The 12,633-nt window shown below is 41.6% G+C and overlaps 1 protein-coding gene across 3 annotated transcripts in view; it reads left to right on the top strand.

Moving 5' to 3' along the window:
* Positions 1-12,633, top strand: part of DCLK1 (doublecortin like kinase 1) — a 334,659-nt gene that overhangs the window by 30,422 nt on the left and 291,604 nt on the right. The window lies entirely within an intron of this gene.

The following is a 12,633-nucleotide window of genomic DNA, read 5'->3' as shown; positions in this document are numbered from 1 at the left end:
TATACTACTTAGGCAGATATGGCTATTTCAAATAGCCACACAATGCCCAGTGACCCCATCAACAGTGACTTCTTTGAATGGGAAGTTCAACTCTATCTCTGGGGTTATGGCTCCAAATATTGGAGGGAAAAATCTCTAGAAATAAATGGAGTGTCTCTACAGAGAACCAATAGAAAGTTCATTTTTGTAAATTGGTTGATGCCGTGGCTCTGGAAAAATAAAATTACATATTTCTTAAGACTTTTCTGGGATTGGTGTGCTATGAAAGGAGTAGCATGGACATGTTGGGCCATTTTGTCTTTTTAGTAATATCATTATTTTATTCTACAACAAAAATTCCTTTTTTAACAAGTTTATTTCTTTTGAGAGAGAGAGAGAGGGACAGAGAAAGAGAGAGAGAGAGAGAATTTCAGGCAGGCTCCATACTGTCTGTACAGAGCCTGACATGGGGCTCGATCCTACAAACTGTGAGATCATGACCCGAGCCGATATCAAGAGTTGGACACTTAACTGACTGAGCCATCCAGGCACCCCTACCCTGTGTATTTAAATTAGTATATATTTCTATCTCTGATGCTTCTCTCATATGGAAGGATCTTACTGTAAATGACCCCACTGTAAATGGATTCTGTTCATCTGGCTTTTCATTTGTCCTGTTTGCCTTATAGTTTGGCTTAACACCAGCTGAAGAAAGTGTGTCAGACTAATTCTGGGATGTAGCACCAGAATTGCCAGCAGATGAGCAATATCACATTGTGTAATGAATCGAAGCTTGGAAGATATTTTCTGTTAAAACAGCTGGAAACAGTGGGCATGAGCACTGCTGAGTAATTGGTTTTCCAGTAAGGTACAGGACTGGAGATGTCCCTGGGTGTGAGGTTTTGTAGAAAATAAAATTGAGAGAGTAAAATTGTCTGTATATGAAACCCAACCCAGGATAACAACATCAACAAGAATAGAGCAGCAGCTAGCATTTCTTGAATGCTTACTTTATTCCAGGCCCTCACGAAGTATTTCCCTTTTCCCATTTCAACAGAAGTGTGTAATCGATACCATTGTGATCTCCATTTTATAGGTGCAGGAATGGCATTGGGGGGGCGCGGTGGGGAGGTAGGTAGCCTACCCATGTGGTTAATGTGTGATCTAGGCTGACCTACACTCTTAACCACGATGCTGTATCTGGCTTTATAGGGTGTTAAAAAATGTTTTGAGTATATAAAATTCACATGCATCCTTTTTTTTTTTTTGTAAGAATGCTCATGATTCATTCTGTGTAATCTACTTTACCCATTGGAGTTTAAAAATACTTCCCTTCTGAAATTATCAAATCCTAGTGATCTGTCAATATTAAAGCTTGAGTGGGTTGCTAAAAGAGTAGTAAATGTTGAGAAAGCTCCTGAAATGTCTTGCTTCAGTTTCTTCTCAGTTTGTCTTCCTATTTTCATTGTTAGTTATGAAATTAATCCATTTCCAGTAACTTTTAAAAACATTTAAGACTGTTTTTTAAACTGTCATAGAGATTTCTATTCCCAACAATGGAAAAAGAACATTCTTAATGTAACTCATCACCAAAACGTACAACTCTTTTATAGAATGGGATTATTGCTGAATTTTTACACACGCCAACTTGAAAAAATATTTATAGCTTCATTAAGGTATAACTTATATACTATAACATTTACTCATTGTAAGTGTACTTTTCAATGACTTTTAATAAACATAGTAGTGCAGCCATTACCACATCCAGTGTTAGGACACTTTCACCACAAGAGGTTCCTCATATGCCCACTTGCCGTCATTGCTCACTCCCACCTCCAGCCCAGCAACCACTGATCTGCTTTTAAATTGCCTCAGCTTTTAAATATTGACCTCATCTTTCAATATGCATTTCATAAAAGACTCACTTTTACCCCTGAAGTCATGTGTATAATTACGGATTTACCAAGTACATCATTCTTTAACCTTTTACTGTGATTTTCATCCTCTGCAGCTCAGTGTGAATAGTCCTGGGTTTCACTGAGGTTTTATAAGTAACTTACAGCAGAGAAGATTATGCAGCCCGTTTTAGCACAGTGAACCACTTATTATCTTTGCACTCTTTGCACATATGGCATTTCTGAATTAATTCCAAACTTAGGCAACTAAGAGGAAAAACATTGAATGTTCATGGCAGGATGGAGTATTACTTGATGTCCTCCAGTGCCCCATGGGTGTGCCTCCAGGGTCTGCTCTGCACTCCTGCCTTCTGCATGCTCATTTGGCAACACTTTGCTACAGTCCAAAATACCATTTATAGGCTGATTAGATTGCAATTATATTAACATATTTCAAGCTGTATATCTTTTTGCTCTTCATAGTTAAAATACGCTTTCCATGTGCTCTGTTTCTTGGGTGAGATGCAATTATTTTGTGATCTCTCTCTTCCCCTCCTCATGGTGGTTTTCCCTCTTGTCCTTTTATCACTTTACTATTCAAGATCTTTGAGGACTTTTTTATTACTTGGTTCTCTCTTAAGGAAGGAGACTTCATTGTGAATTCCAATGTCCTGCCCTACAGTAAAGCTGCACCTGGGGAGATTCTGTTCATTGAACCATCGTTGAATGCCTTTGTAATTCAGTGTTCAGCTGCTACTGGCTTTTGGGGTCAAGAGAGATTTATATACTCACTATAATATTTACATACATATATTTATATCATGTATTGCTGTTCAAGGGCATCTCTAAACCCAAAAACAAGTCTTAGTCTCCCTGTGAGGCTTCTCACAGGGTGGGGGAGAGAAGTTGGTGCCTGGCCAAGATCCAAAGGCCCTGGGCTCATTTCTAGGCACGATTTTGAGGTTGATGAGACGTTCAGGTTGCTCTCTAGGATTTTTTCACCTTCTTACCTTCTTCTTGGTGATCTGCCCATCCACAGAACCAAAGGATATATAGTGGTAGACAGCTACATTGGAGAGAATCTTATATAGAAAACCCTTTACAGAGGCACCTGGGTGGCTCAGTTCGTTGAGCATCTGACTTCAGCTCAGTTCATGATCTCACAGTTGGTGGGTTCAAGCCCCACATTTGGCTTGCTGCTGTCAGCTCAGAGCCTGCTTAGGATCCTCTGTTACTCTTTCTCTCTGTCCCTCCCCCACTCACGTGTGTGCGTGCGTGTGTGTGCGTGTGCGCACGCGCCCGTGTGTGCTCTCTCTCAAAAATAAATAAACATTTAAAAAAAAGTAAAACCCTTTACCACTGGTTTACAGCTTTTAAGGCCCCCCCTTTATTGGCCAATTCTCTTTACATACTAAGCTGGATGGTCTTTATTATAATTCCCTTTAACTGAAGCTAAACAACAAAGAACAACAATAACAAAATGAAAAAAGAGGACTAATTCCAGTGATTTAAAGCAAATCAAACCCATGTATCTTTAACTGAGTTTTTCTTGTTTCATCTGCAACAGTAACTCTTAAATTTGGGGGATCACATTCCCCTTTGAGACTGTTATGAATACTGTGACCTGGGAACACTAGCCCCAAGAGAGCTGCTCTTCACAGGGGAGGTGGCACTTAATTTTTCTATTACCTGCTTATCAGTGTTCAGTCTTTTATTTATGCATCCTTTTTGGGGAGTTTATGTTTTTGATATTTATGCATCCAGTGACATACATCAAATCTTGTTTTAGGTCACTTTTAATTTCCTTGCATTTAGTAATGATTTCCTGAATACAACTAGGAGATTGAGCCCAGAAAGAGAGATGAGAGGGTAAATTGCACCACTTGTAGTCTTGCATGCCTTTGGTTACCCAAAGAAATTTCTGGTTCTTGACAAAACATTTCCCATTCACAGAGGGATTATTCAGTTCAGTTGGGTATTGGTTTGCTTTCTTTCACTTCTTTTTTTTTTTTAAGTTTTTATTTGTTGAGAGAGAGAGAGAGAGAGAGAGAGAGCATGCAGCATGAGTGGGAGAGGGGCAGAGAGAGAGAGAATCCCAAGCAGGTTCCACTGTCATCACAAGGAACCTGACGCAGGGCTCAATCTCGCGAACCGTGAGATCATGACCTGGGCCAAAATCAGGAGTTGGTTGCTTAACCTACTGAGTCACCCAGGGGTCCCTTTCATTTGCTTCTTCATCAAAACAAAAAATTTTGTGCTTCTGTACAAAGGAAGACACAACATAGGCTCCTTCTTCATACCGTCTCTGCTTTTTCTTTTCCTTTTTCTTTCACACTTTAATTTTTCCCTCTCTTTTGAGCCCTTAGTTTGTTTGAGATCATCTCATTTTTCTCCTCATAGAATTCTTTCACTTCTAGGAAATCATATTTCTGGCCTTAAGTCCCTCCCCCCCTTTTTGTTTTTTACAACAGATGTTCTCCAGGGCTCTTCATTTTGTCCTGGACAACACACTTTCAAAATGGTTAAGTGCTTCCTAGCTGATGCTTCTGGAAGCCCTTAGGGAGCTCGTGAATGTGTTCCAGTAAAGATGTTTGTTTTAATGTCTTAAAAAAAATGCAAACATATTTGCTGCTTAAAAACTTTACCCTTAAAAAGGAATCAATTTTCTGGGCGCCTAGGTGGCTTAGTTGGTTAAACGTCAGACTTCAGCTCAGGTCATGATCTCACGGCTCGTGAGTTCGAGCCCTGCATCGGGCTCTGTGCTGACAGCTCGGAGCCTGGAGTCTGCTTGGGATTCTGTGCCTCCCTCTCTCTCTCTCTACCCCTCCTCCGCTCATGCTCTGTCTCTCTCTGTTTCAAAAATAAAGATTAAAAAATTTTTTTAAAGGAATCAATTTTAGAGCCACCGAGTGCATGTCGGGTAGCCTTGCATAGTAGTTAGTGGAGATCAGGGAAGAGTCCTCATGACCTGTTTCTGAGTTGGCTTATGATTCAGCGAACTACTATGAGTTTTCAACCATTATATAGCTTTGAACTGGCTTTGTTCCAAGCCATATATTGTTAAATTTATATTCATAATGAACTATTGGTTAAGTATAGAAAGTTAGTAAGGAGCAGAATATAAAGCGACTAAAATGCCACTTTTTATATAGTACACTGAGGTGTTTCGAGTACTTTAGAAAGTAACATTCAAAAGGAAATGTAATGATAGTTTTATCCAGTTTAATTTTTATTTGCTGAGATTAAAACTGTTGGCTTTGGGGCGCCTGGGTGGCTCAGTCGGTTGAGCGTCCGACTTCAGCTCAGGTCACGATCTCACAGTCCGTGAGTTCGAGCCCCGCGTCAGGCTCTGGGCTGATGGCTCAGAGCCTGGAGCCTGCTTCCGATTCTGTGTCTCCCTCTCTCTCTGCCCCTCCCCCGTTCATGCTCTGTCTCTCTCTGTCCCAAAAATAAACGTAAAAAAAAAAAATTAAAAAAAAAACAACAACTGTTGGCTTTGACCATTATTATAATAGGATAATATTTTTTGGTACAAAATGTAAATTAGGTCATAAAGGCAGATTTTTGTTTTTTGTAACATATATTTTAATTTGTCCCCATTTTTATATAGAGCTAACTCTTATATGAAACAAGATAGAGTCATTTTTCGTGATCGATTATGTATTTGCCTTACACATTAAAGTTACTTTGAAACATGTACCACAGGTTGGTTGGGAAAAACAAACTTTGTCTTCATATTTCATAAATATTATCCAAATTCTAGTGTCATTTGTTATTTACATGAAAACATTTAAAATAACAATCATTCAAAAATATCAAAATTATTTAAAAATTTTTTAGGGTATTCAAGAGGTTGAATAGTTCTAGAAAGAGATTCCTGGGGGGAAATGGGTTGGTACATGGTAATTCTTTATAGAGAGGTGATTGAATGTTGGGGACTCAATAACACCTTGGGCATATCTTGGACCTCAGTGTCTCTAACATGGTACTTTGATTTTATCAGATGTTTGGTAAATGTTTATTCATTAAAGGCATTTACATTTGACATGCGATACCTTAATCATATAGTACTGTTTTTATTTAAAAAATGGAAGTCATACTACGATATATGGAAAGTTAACTAGGTGGCTGGTAGCCAATATGGGAACCCTCAGCTTCAAGATTCATTATAGCAAGATATTCTTCCACAGATCCCAAGACCCAGTGTTAGTGAATGAGGTATTGGTTTTATACATGTGGTGACTTTGTCAGTCTTTTGTTTTTCTTAAAGTTTATTTATTTATTTGGAGAGAGAAAGAGAGAGAGAGAAGGAGAGCACAAGGGAAGGGCAGAGAGGGAGGGAAAGAGAGAGAGAACCCACACAGGCTCCGTGCTATCAGCGTGGAGCCTGACATCGGGCTGGAACCCACGAACCATGAGATCATGGCCTGAGCCCAAACCAAGAGTCAGAGGCTTAATCACTGAGCCACCCAGGCACTCCTGACTTCTAAATGAAAAATATACCTACTTTATTATTCCAACTTGCCAATCTTTTCCAAATAAGGTACACTGCCAACTTTAAAAGTCAGCTATGTGGGCACTCCTGCCTCCACTGTTTTCAAGTAATAGTAATGTAAACCAATTACATATTTAAGGTTTGATATAGAAGTTAAGAATTTCAAGAACCCTTCATGACTCATTGTGTTAATCGTTTCTATCCCTTATAGTCAATAAGGTCTAATTATGAGGGATGTTTAGCAATACTGTCCTATCTGCAGCCACTTTTTTCCTTGACTTGTCTTATTTTCAAGGTCTCTTTTATTCAGTTCATGCCTATTTTGTGCGGCCTGGACCCTTGACCAGTATTCATGAGATGTTTAGAAGGTCGAATTTATAGAATTTCGGGTCTGGTTAGATGTGGACAAGGAGGGGGAGAAGTGAAGAAGACGAAAAGGAAAGAAAAGGCAACTCCGGTGAATGAAGGCTCTGCTTTAGGCTGTAAAGTGGAGAGCGGTGGTAGTAAAAGGTACATAATAGAATATGCATAAGACCTGCTGACACGTGGTCAGCAATTCGCTGTGTGCTAGAGACTGTGTTCAATGCTTCATATGCATTATTAAATTAAATCTCACACTAACCTGATGAGGTAAGTTCTGTTTTTTTTTTTTTTCTCTAGATAGATGAGGAAACCAAACTTTAGATGGGTTGTATATCATACGTTCAATATAACACAATTAGAAAATAACTTAAGACCCAGAACTCTACGTACCCTTGCCTTCCAGTGGGGAAAATGAAGCAGGCGTGGAGTTGTGTATAGTCAATGGTATCACATGCTGCCAAGTGATTAAACAAAATAAAGTCTGTGGAATATTGGCAAGTAGCACAGATAGAGGACATTCTAGGCAGAGGGAACAGTGTGTGGTAAAAGCCTGGGGTAGGAAAGCAAGGGGTTGGCCTAGAATGATGATGGCCGTATTGGATTTGGGGAGGGTTGCTCTCAAGGATATAAGAAATAGGAAGATAGTGAAGTAAGAAAAAGTAGGTGGAACGGGATAGCAGTGGGGAGGCATGGGTAGGTCGTGGTGAGAATGGGAAGAGGGATCCAGATGAATAAGACGTAACAACTTTCTTAGTGTCTATGTTGAGTGCTTTATCATATGGAACACTTCACACTAGGAGAGGTGGCTGTCTTCCTTATCGACCCCAATTTACGTATTACACATATATGTAACTGGGAAGTGTGGTGACTGAAAGAAATTTTCTAGATTCACTTTGTAAACATACAGAGAAGCAAACAGAAAATGTTACTCTGAAGTTTGGGTTGGCATTTTCCATTTTTATGGCCAAATATAGATGAGACATCTCTGTAATTAGACAGTGAGCAGCCCTGTCAGGCAATAGATACAACATCTCCAGCTGTGAGAATTTTTTTTAATGTTTAGTTTTGAGAGTGAGAGAGAGTATGCACTGTGCATGAACGGGAGAGGGGCAGAGAGAGAGAGACAGACAGAATCTGAAGCAGGCTCCATGCTGTCAGCACAAAGCTCCAATGTGGGACTTGAACCCACGAACTGTGAGATCATGACCTGAGCTGAAGTCAGACGCTTGACCGACTGAGCCACCCATGTGTCCCACCAGCTGTGAGAATTTTTATCAAGAAAGCCTTGAATATCCAGACCCAAACATAAGTATTTTCTGTTTTGTCTCTGTCTTTCACCAGACCAGTAATGCTGAATGCCTTTCCTTCCCACATCAGTAAACCTACAACTGTTACATCAGCCCATTCTGAAGGCCAGACTGCCTTAGAGTGCTTTGTAGGGCATCTGACAGTTTATCAAGCTAAAGTGCATTACAATTTTTTAACAGCAATAGGTTGTCGATATGATGCTCATTCCCACAAAGCGTGTGGCACATTTGGGGACTATGGTAATTGAAAAAACACAATCCGGATTACTAAAATTTGTTAATCCTCTCCGGTTTGACTGCAGTAATGATTAGTCACCAGCAGAGTAAAAAGCTTTGGTTCTATCATGCTGATAAGTGGAGATCAAAGTGTTATCAGCCTTTCCCACTAGCTGCTGGAATCACTCCTGTACCGGAGGAAATGTGATTTTGCCTTGTTTCATATTTTAGTGGTTGGAGAGAAAAAAAAAAACAAATTGGGCTAGCTGTTATTGGTGTGTGTGGCAAGAGTCAGTGCCTCAGAAACAAAAAGGAAGCTAGAGAAACTAAGTGACCAGAATTGCCAGTTGTATGCTTCTTTGTACAGAGGGGAAAAAAAAGGAAAGAAAAGAAAAGAGAAAGTGCCTTTGCCAGAGAATTGAGGTGGGAGGAGGCAGGGGATGGGAAACTTGAAGTAGAAAGGAACATTTCACAAATGGACAGGTTGGCGCTCATGTTGAAAGACAGTCCTGTGGAGAAGGTTGTGAGGGAGTGAAAAATTGGAGAGTGTTGCACAGGGAGGAAACATATTCAGACCGACTTGGAACAAGATTCTGTTTCCAATAGTAGTTAGAATTATGACAACTGCACAAAGTACACTGGGGAAAGGCCTGTATTTCTCTCTAGACCACTGGGCCTGTTTCACCAGGGTCACCCAACTATTTATAATGTGGGTTTTTCCAGGAGCTAACATATTTATGCACACCTAACTATATGAGATTATGAAGAAGAGGAGTGATTTGGAGTGGGCCAGAAAACAGGCCAATTGAAGATAATATTAGAAAAAATATGTAAAATCAGCTTTCATTCATCAGATTAATGATTCTTATAAAAGTCATTTAGTTTTTTTTAATGTTTATTTTTGAGAAAGAGAGGGACAGAGTACAAGTGGGAGAGGGGCAGAGAGAGAGAGAGGGAGACATGGAATTTGAAGCCGGCTCCAGGCTCTGAGCTGTCAGCACACAGCCTGACACGGGGCTTGAACGCATGGACCGTGAGATCATGACCTGAGCCAAAGTTGGATGCTTCACTGACTGAACCACCCAGGTGCTCCATAAAAGTCATTTAAACTGATTTCAGACTTTTTTATTTCAAACTTGCGTATATAAATAGCACCAATGATGGTAAGGAGATTGAGAATGTTTTTCAAAAATATAGGCTATAATTTTATTTCTTTTTTTTTTTTTTTTTAATTTTTTTTTCAACGTTTTTTATTTATTTTTGGGACAGAGAGAGACAGAGCATGAACGGGGGAGGGGCAGAGAGAGAGGGAGACAGAGAATCGGAAATAGGCTCCAGGCTCCGAGCCATCAGCCCAGAGCCTGACGCGGGGCTCGAACTCACGGACCGCGAGATCGTGACCTGGCTGAAGTCGGCCGCTTAACCGACTGCGCCACCCAGGCGCCCCTATAATTTTATTTCTTTAATTGGTTATTGGCATTTTGTCTATTTTTTAAAAAGTGTTCATAAAAATTTTAAATCCACGTGAACGTGGGAATTAGAGATTAGAGGTGAGAAGGAATATAATGTGCAGAGGAAATGTTTGCACTAGAAAGCTGGGCTAAGAATAGTTCGTGTTCTCCAGTTATTATGAGCTAAGACATAAATGGAAATGTGATTGTCATGGGGCTCATTAGCAACAGAATAAAGTATTTGGGTTTGTCAGGAGATACAGACATTTTCCTAGCACTAGTGTTAATATTCCGCTCCCTCAGAATCTCCAGGTACCCCTGGGAGCCCTCCTCCCACATCCTGCAGACCCCCCTGGCTTTCTCTCCCCATCTCAGCCTCCTTCTGTGCACCCTGCTGCCCTGCTCTCCAGCAGGGCACCATTTGCCGCCTCACCGCCTGCTTTCCCAGCTTGTGTCTCTCTGCCCTGCCCCACTTCTTCCTCCTTTCATTTCCCACAGCAGAGCTAAGGCCAAATTATATTTAACAAAGCTTTCTGGAAGCCTTTTGCATGAAAGAAAGTTGTGGGAAAAGCCTTCAGACTAGACCCTGCACAGGATTGCCCCTGAAGCCCTGAGCCAAGTTCCTCTTGGGCACGGTGGGAGCACGCACTCACCTGCCCAAAGCGGGAGTGCCCTCTGTCTGCCTGCCCATTCCTCCTGGGAGGCAGGCCCCTGCCCGAAGACCCTCCCCTCTGAGTAAGAAGGACATTTCTCTATAAGCAAATGCTGCCTGCAGAGCTGGGCTTCCCCTGCCAGCCTTTAGTTACTGCATGGGGCTGCTTGCTTCTTCCAGTCTTGAACCCCTTTCAGGAACATTGACTTTACCTTTGCACAACCACAGCCCCTTAAAGTGTTTTCTACCAAACGTCAGTGATCAGTCTCCAAAGGCGAATTTGAGTCTTTAATTCTGCAGAAACACCTGTAACGTTATCATTTTCCTGCATCACATTTAAAAGAAAAATTGTCATTCCAACCCCACCAAAGCCCCCTGTATGTGCAGGCATTGTGGCACTATCCAAGGGCTATCCTGACATTTTTGCTAACAACGAAAAACCACAGGTTTGTGTCTCTTGCTCTCCGGTCTCTGAGCACCTTCATTGCTTTCTCCTTATTTCCCAGGGGAGCTTTGTCATCTGCCCTGTTGGAGCCCTGGGAGAAGGGTGTGTCCACAGCCCGACACGGATGTGCTAATATTAAGTAGACACTTCGCCCTGCCTACCCCCAGCCAAGGCCTTCTCATGTTGGAACAGAGTGAGGATGAGAGGAGCAAGTGTCAGCCTCCAGGAGGCTTCTCAGTGGGACAAAGGCATTGATAACCATGGAGCTTCTCTAGGTGCCAGCAGCCCGTGTGGCCTTGTCTTGCGGTCACACCTTTACATGGCTGCATCTGTCATTAGGCTGCAAATTTCTTACAGTCAAAGGATGGGTCTTTTCGTGTTTCTGTGCCCACCAATGCTTGCCCGTAGGAGATGCTCAGAAATTGATTACCAAATTATTACCTAACACCATCGCCTAACACTTTTTTTTTTAAATATTAATTTATTTTTGGGAGAGCGCAAGAGGGGGAGGGGGACAGAGGATCCGAAGTGGGCTCTGTGCTGACAGGCTGACCGCAGCAAACCCGATGTGGGGCTCGAACTCCCGAACCCTAAGCTCATGACCTGAGCCCAAGTTGGATGCTCAGACCTGAGCCACCCACGCTCGCGCCCCTGTCACCTAACACTTTTAATTGCAACATGGTTGAAGAAATCACAGGTCCCTCTACAAAAGCTTATTTCCTTTGTGGCAACATCTATGCTGGAAAATCAATGGCCTATTTTGTTGCAAACTTTGCATCCCATTTGGGTAGACTTACAAACAGTCTCTATCACTTAGAGTGTTTTAAAAGCTATCCAGAAAACAGTTTTTTTCCAGCTGAAGTGTGAAGCATTGAGGTTGTTTTTTTTTTTTTTAATATGTATTCATTTTTGAGAGACAGAGACAGACAGAGCATGAGGGGGGGAGGGGCAGAGAGAGAGAGGGAGACACAGAATCCGAAGCAGGCTCCAGGCTCTGAGCTGTCAGCACAGAGCCCCACGCAAGGTTCAAACTCACAAACCACGAGATCGTGACCCGAGCTGAAGTTGGACGCTTAACCGACTGAGCCACCCAGGCATCCCAGAAGCAGTGAGATCCTCTTATGCAGACTTGTCTGGGGACTGATTCTCTCTGCCCCTGTGCTTTGTCCCAACACCTAAAGTATTCTGGAACCCAGGGAATCCTGGGTTGTGCAGAGGCCAACTCCAGAGGGCTAGTGTAGGTAGTGTTTTAAGTCACAGAAACAGCTCCTGGCAGTGACTTGGTTTGTTGAAGGAACTAATTAAATAATGGTAATAACTGGCAAACGGTGATGTCAGATGGGTAAACAGTGACCCTGGCTGTTGAGTTGAATGGGGAATGGAAAACACACAGGAAGAGGATCTAGTTGTATCTGGTGAAGGATGAGCATTTTATACCTAATGTAGAGTGAGAACAATAATCTTTTATTAAAGATTACTGCCCTTGTACTGAGTGCCACAGATTTGGTTTGTGTCGAGATTTTTCCATAAGTATTTCTTCATGAAAGTATTTTCTTACTGGGTAACTAATCAAAGATAAACAATGTGCAAATGAAATATTCTATTCTGGGTTCCTGTCTAATCAGCATTGCTGAGAAAAGAGGAATCCAGGGAAAGAATGAGGGGACAGCTTCAGGAGTAGGTAGCAAGAGCTCTTGACATACCCCTGTGCCTGCCTCACTTTTGGTTTGCCTGTTCAAGCTTTGGCAGCTAGCAAGCATACTGTGCTTAATGGCAGACTGTAACTGTCTTATCACAATGGCAATTTCATGGCAATTTCACCTGATAACA

The sequence above is a fragment of the Panthera tigris genome, chromosome A1 (genome assembly GCF_018350195.1).
Source record: "Panthera tigris isolate Pti1 chromosome A1, P.tigris_Pti1_mat1.1, whole genome shotgun sequence".
Lineage (NCBI taxonomy): Eukaryota > Metazoa > Chordata > Mammalia > Carnivora > Felidae > Panthera > Panthera tigris.
The sequence above is the reverse complement of the archived record's forward strand: the minus strand, read 5'-3'. Positions and strand labels throughout refer to the sequence as shown.